The sequence below is a fragment of the Bos taurus genome, chromosome 3, assembly GCF_002263795.3.
Source record: "Bos taurus isolate L1 Dominette 01449 registration number 42190680 breed Hereford chromosome 3, ARS-UCD2.0, whole genome shotgun sequence".
Lineage (NCBI taxonomy): Eukaryota > Metazoa > Chordata > Mammalia > Artiodactyla > Bovidae > Bos > Bos taurus.
Window position 1 is genome coordinate 80,370,743 of NC_037330.1, and position 6,838 is coordinate 80,377,580.

Genomic DNA, 6,838 nt, shown 5'->3' on the forward strand with positions numbered 1-6,838 from the left:
AGATCCAACCAGTCCATCCTAAAGGAGATCAGTCCTGAGTGTTCATTGGGAAGACTGATAAAGCTGAAAGTCCAATGCTTTGACCACCTGATGTGAAGAGCTGACTCATTTGAAAAGACTCTGATGCTGGGAAAGATTGAGGGCAGGAGGAGAAGGGGACGACAGAGGATGAGATGGTTGGATGGCATCACCCACTCAATGGACATGAGTTTGGGTGGACTCTGGCAGTTGGTGATGGACAGGGAGGCCTGGCATGCTGTGGTTCATGGAGTCACAAAGAGTTGGACACGACTGAGTGACTGAGCTGAACTGAGTGTCTCTCTTGGGCTAGGTAACTCTGATAGTGAAAGTTAAAGCCCATGTCTAGTAAAAATGATTCTTTACTCTATTCTCTATAATATAACCCTTTAATTTTATTCTTATTTCTACTGTCAAATGCTTTGGGAATTTGGTCACTCTCCTCTTGTTTAGCACTAAAGACTGTTTCTCATTTGTTGCTGTTAAACAAATCTGGATTTAAATTCCGTACTTCCTGTTGTGTGTGTGACATGAAATACCTTCTTTGGACTTCAGTCTGTTTGCTTGTAAAATAGGCATGACTTAGGCCTATTTCAAAAGTGTTGTTGGGAGTGGGAGCAATAAATGCGATAATGTATGTGAAGGTATGTAACATGGTGCCTGATATAGGAAAGCAGTGCTGCTGCTGCTGCCAAGTCGCTTCAGTCGTGTCCGACTCTGTGCGACCCCATAGACGGCAGCCCACCAGGCTTCCCGTCCCTGGGATTCTCCAGGCAAGAACACTGGAGTGGGTTGCCATTTCCTTCTCCAATGCATGAAAGTGAAAAGTGAAAGTGAAGTCGCTCAGGCGTGTCCGACTCTTAGCGACGCCATGGACTGCAGCCTACCAGGCTTCTCCGTCCATAGGATTTTCCAGGCAAAAGTACTGGAGTGGGGTGCCATTGCCTTCTCCGAGGAAAGCAGTACCTGTCTTTAATTTAAAATTCCACCTTTAAGTGACCCACTTTTGCAAATTTCTTCACTTTCAGGAAGTTAGATGCTTGACATGCACAGAGAAGTTAGACGAGCTTCTTAGATACAAAGTCTGCATCAAAAAGAGAAAGGTTTAGAGGTATTTACTAAGTTTTAGAACATTCATGTGGGTCTATCAGTTTTTTCCTATCTTCCTCTTTCTTTCCCTTCCTTTGTCACATACTGAATGACATTTGCTATGTGCAGTCACCATTGTAGGCACTAGAGATGGTGCAGCAAATACAATTTGCTGAGCTGACATCAATTATTTTTAATCAAAGAAGACAGAGGATAAATATACAAACAGACTTTTTCGATAGTGCATGATAAGTGCTATGAAAAAAAAAAAATAAAGCCAGGAAGGGAAATAAGGATTGTGAGGGGGTTGCTATTCTATTAGATGGTCAGAGAAGAATTCACTGAAATGGGGACAGAGACGTGAAGGAGATGCCAGAGCTGGTTATTAGGGTGAGTGCAGCAGAAGCATTCCAGGCACAGGGAATCTTTCAAAGAGAAGAAATCTAAGGTAGAGGATGACTTACTGATGGTTCAGCCAAGGGAATCAGGAAGGAAGCTAAGGCAGTTCTGTGGAGCACAGCAACACGCCACCTCCCTCCTCTAAGTGTGTATATAGGCACGAGCAGAATGGCCAGCTGGAGGTGAGGGCTTGTGGCCACTGTAAAAGCTACAGCTCAGACCTCTCTTCAAGAGTGTGCTGGGACTTCCCTGGTGGTCTAGTGGTTTAAGACTCTGCACTGCCAATACAGCAGGCCCAGGTTCAATCCCTGGTCAGGGAGCTAGATCCCACCGGTCACAGCAAAGAGTTCCCCTGCCACAACTGAAGACTCTGCATTCTTCAACAAAAATTGGAGATCCTGTGTGCCACAACTGCAGCCAAATAAATAAATAAATATACTTTTTAAAAGACATCTATTTTTTAAAAAAGGAAAAAGGAACATGCTTCAGGGAGCACAGAGAGCTGACAGCCTCCAGCTGTAGCACCTTCTACATCTACCCCAGCATCCAGAATGCAACGTGTTTTCCCACTGAGTTGTCAGCCAGTGACTGAGCCTGGTAAAGATGGGTGTGACCATGGCCGTGCAGTATGGGACTGCTTGAAGGGCAATCCTGGTGCCAGGCTCCCTGTTAGGCTGCCTGTGAGATTTCCAGAGCTACACCACAGTCTGAAGCTCTACCTACTAAAGCACGCTTCCTTCTCCTCCTTGCACCAGGATCAGCCCTGCATCATGGTTTAAAGTCTTTCCCTGCTCACTCCTACCCCTCCTCCTTTTGCCTTTCCCCGACATTACCCCCCAACAAGTAGCTTTTACTTCTGGATTTTAAAAAGTGATGACAGCTTTTTTTCCAGTAAGCGGCCTGAGGTGACCCCTAAAAATGGTGCGCTATTCACTTGACCCAGAAAACCCCACAAAATCATGCAAATCAAGAGGTTCAAATCTTCGTGTTCACTTTAAGAACACTCGGAAACTGCCCAGGCCATAAAGGGTATGCATATCCGAAAAGCCACCAAGTATCTGAAGGATGTCACTTTAAAGAAGCAACGTGTGCCATTCCGTGTGCCATTCCGTGTGCCATTCCGTCGTTACAACGGTGGAGATGGTAGGTGTGCACGGGCCAAACAGCGGGGCTGGATGCAGGGTCGGTGGCCCAAAAAGAGTGCTGAATTTTTACTACGCATGCTCAACAATGCAGAGACTGATGCTGAACTTAAGGGCTTAGATGTAGATCCCCTGGTCATTGAGCACATCCAAGTGAACAAAGCCCCCAGGATGCGGCGCAGGACTTACAGAGCTCATGGTCAGATCAACCCCTGCATGAGCTCTCCCTGCCACACTGAGATGATCCTTCCTGAAGAAGAACAGATTATTCCTAAACCAGAAGAGGAGGTTGCACAGAAGAAAAAGAATCCCAGAAGAAACTGAAGAAACAAAAACTTATGGTCCAGGAATAAATGCCGCAAAAAATAAATGCAAATAAAAGTAAAAGTGTTGGTTGTCTTAATTAGTAAATGTATTTCAAGTGTTAGCAAAAAAAAAAAAAAAAAGTGATTACAGGTTTTTCTATTAAATGATAGTTTTAGTGATATAGAATTCTTTTATTTTTTGTTGACCAATCATAATACAATGGTATTAAGTGACTAATAGTTACATAATCACAATAGAAAAAGATGTTTATCAGTTTCATAATCAATAGATAAAAAATAAAAGATAATTACAGTTGCGAGCCATAATGGGAACATGATTAACCTAGCAATATAAATAATTACATGCAATTTGAGGGGTTAAGTAGAGCGATGTGGTAAGTGGAAGTGCATACATGCACATTTTCATCGGCCTAGCCAGCCTGTGTCTCTTGCTGTGCATTTAATCCATTTATATTTAAGGTAATTATTGATATTTATGATCTTATTACTATTTTCTTAGGTGTTTGGGGTTAATTTTGTGTAGGTATTTTCCTTCTCTTGTGTTTCCTGCCTAGAGAAGTTCTTTTAGCATTTATTGTAAAGCTGGTTTGATAGTGCTGAATTCTCTGAACTTTTGCTTGTCTGGAAAGCTTTTGATTTCCCTGTCAAATCTGAAGGGGAGTCTTGCTGGGTAGAGTATTCTTGGTTGGAGGTTCTTCCCTTTCATCACTTTAAATATATCATGCCATTCTTTTCTTAAATTCTTTTACTTCTTTTGTGTGTGTGTGAATTCAGTTTTATTTGGGGCAAAAATAGGACTGCAACCCAGGAGACAGCACCTCAGATTAACTCTGAGAGACCACTCCAAAGAGACAGGGGAAGGTCAGTATATATGTGATTTTGGTGAGAGGGAATATATACAATCAAGCACAAAGTTTCCCAATAAATTGCTTTTACTTCTAACGCCATCTTCATGTCGGTCTGCTTTCTAGAGAATTCAGACTTACAGAGGCAGAACAAAAATGCCCATGAGGAAATTTTGCAATAGCTCCACTCCCTACATAAGTCAGGTACAGCATCATGGAGATGAGGAAAGAGTACAGTCCATGGTGGTGTCAAGGGATAACCAAAGTTTCCAGGTAATTGCCATCAGCCCTACCAAAAGCCATCTTAAATAGTATGCAGTCCAAGTAAAACTCTCCACTCATTAAAATGCAAATGATTTCAAAAGCAATTCCTGTAGATACTCACTTCAGTCAGGACTGCTGTCCCTAAGCATTTCTTATATAGAAATTCTGGAGTTACCAACAGACAAGTTCCAAACTCTTAACCCAGTTGGGAGTAATGAGGCTCCTACTGCTCAGTTACCAAACTAGAATCCGAAGAGGCAGCATGCATTCAGAGAGGAGGAAGGAGGCACTCCTTTCTGTTGCTGGAAATCAAACCATGGGAGTCTGACATTTCCTAGGCCTCCAGCTAAGAAGAGCATCCCTGTCTTCCACGGTAGGCTATACTCAGAGGCCACCATTTGGATCTAGCTCATTGTACTCCAATGACATTCCAACCAGAAACCATTCTCAGAGTTGAGTGAATCATACTCTAATCATGGAGCTGAGTTTGCAGTTTAGGGCTCAATCAGGCAATGAATCCAAAGATGTTCTGGGAAATCTCTAAAATCCCTCAGGAAAGCAAACACTCACTGGGAAAGAAGTGACCCTGGGCTGGGGTCACATGGAGGGCCGGTGAAAAAGAGTAAATCCCCTTTACGTGCCAGGTGCTGCCATGTGTTTGTATATCTGGAGCCACCCTGTGATGTCAGAATCATATTTTAAGCTTAGAAAAATGTGGTGTGGAAGGTTAAGTGGTTTTTCCAAGATCATAGTGCTTAGCAAATATCAAAGCTAGAATTTCAAACCAGGTCTTCCAACTCCAAACATTGTAATTTTTTTCCATGATTTTACTACTAACTGTTCTCTTGCCTTTATAAATATGCCTCTATTAATATTAATAACAGGGGATTTCCTGGTGGTCCAATAGTTAGGACTGTGCATTTCCATTGCAGGAGGTAAAGGTTTGATCCCTGGTTGGAAACTAAGATCCTGCAAGCCAAGCAGTGCGGCCAAGAAAAGAAAAAAGTTTATCTTGTAGACACATCTCTTGGCTTAGTTGCTTTGATAAAATCATGTCAACTTTCAGTCAGACCATGACCATGGTGGGGAAGCACTGTATGATATGTTGTTTGTTTGTTTTATTTGAATCTTTTGGCTATACCACAAGACATGTGTGATCTTATTCCCAGACCAGGGATCGAACTTGCACCCCTTGTATTGGAAGCGTGGAATCTTAACCACCAGACTACCAGGGAAGTCCCAGGAAGCACTGTAATGAGCATTTGCTAGTTTGTGACATATCAACATTTATTTTCCCCTTCTTTTAGTAAAGAAGAGGAAAGTGGATGCTGGTAAAGAGTATTCTAATTTGGTAAAGAGTATTCTAATTCCTCTCTGGTGAACTTCCCCTCCCTCACTGCAGTCCATGAGCTTTGGTTGGACTCTAACTCTGGCTTCAAGAATGGAGCCTGTGACTCCTCCTAGAACTATGCGTGTACCTATTCCCCTGGCTACTTCTACTGATTCATTTGTAGTCAGGACCAACTAGTCTTTTGCCAAAGCTACTGGGAGAAAAGCAAGCACTCATTCCCAATTCATCTAAACCTGGGGGAAAGTAGACTGGAGCTGCTGGAGCCGCACTGCTGCTATTATTGAAGAGTCTGTCCAAGGATGGTGCTCACATAGCACAAACAGAGCCAGGAGATGAATAGGGAGAAATGCGGTTTTGTTGTCATTTTTCCCCCACTGGATCAGGCCATTCTTGAAGCCAAAATTGCCCCCAAGATCTGTCAGTTCTGTGATACGACAAATTCTGTTTATATTTAAGCTAGGTATAGGCTGTATTTTCTGCTAGTTTTAATTGAAAGAGGTGCCCCTGATACAACAGACTTCCTCAGCTAAATTTAACCACTGTTAAAGTCAGTTAGGACTCATAACCAAATTAAAAATGGGCAAAAGATTTGAATAGATGCTACAGACTAAATATTTATATTCCCTTTAAATTCATACGTTGATACCTATTCCCCCAATGTAGTGGTATTAGGAGGTAGGGTCTTTGAGAGGTGATTTTAGGTTATTGCAGCAGAGCCCTCATGACTGGAATTAGTACCCTTGTAGAAGAAACCCCAGAGAGGTCCCTTCCCCCTTCTGCCATGTAAGAACACCTGAAAAGACTGCCTTCTCTGAACCAGGAAGTATGCTTTCATCAGACACCAAATCTGCCTGTGCCCTGATCTTGAATCTCCCAATTTCCTTAATTATGAGAAATAAACTTCTGTTGTTTATAAACTACTCAGTCTATGGTATTCTGTTATAACATTCTGAATTGATGAGGACAACAGACATTTCTCCAAAGCAGGTGTAACAAATGGCCAATAAGCTCTTGAAAAGATGCTCAGTGTCATTAGTCATTAGGGAAATGCAAACCAAAGCCACAAAGAGATATAACTTCACAACTCCTAGGGTGGCTTCAATCAAAAATATAGACAGTAACAAATGTTGCCAAAAATATGGAGAAATTGAAACTTGTGTGCATTGCCAGTGGGGATGTAAAATGATGCAGCTGCTTTGGAAAATACTCTGCAGTTTCTCAAATAATTAAACATAAAGTTACCATGTGACCAGCAATTTGACTTCTCCTTATATACCCCAGAGAAATGAAAGGATATGTCTACAAAAAGCCTTGGATGAGAATGTTCATAACAATTGTACTCATGATAGCTTAAAAAATAGAAAACAATTCAAATACCCATCAACGGGAAATGGATAATCACGT

General features: G+C 42.0%; 1 non-coding gene and 1 pseudogene across 1 annotated transcript; both read left to right on the top strand.

The window, feature by feature from the left end:
• The first annotated feature begins 1,752 nt into the window (after positions 1-1,752).
• TRNAG-GCC (transfer RNA glycine (anticodon GCC)) lies at positions 1,753-1,826 on the top strand. Its single transcript has one exon. It is a non-coding gene; the product is annotated as a tRNA-Gly (tRNA).
• A 559-nt stretch (positions 1,827-2,385) lies between these two features.
• On the top strand, positions 2,386-6,354 carry LOC132344974 (large ribosomal subunit protein uL22-like; annotated as a pseudogene).
• The last annotated feature ends 484 nt before the right edge of the window (positions 6,355-6,838 follow it).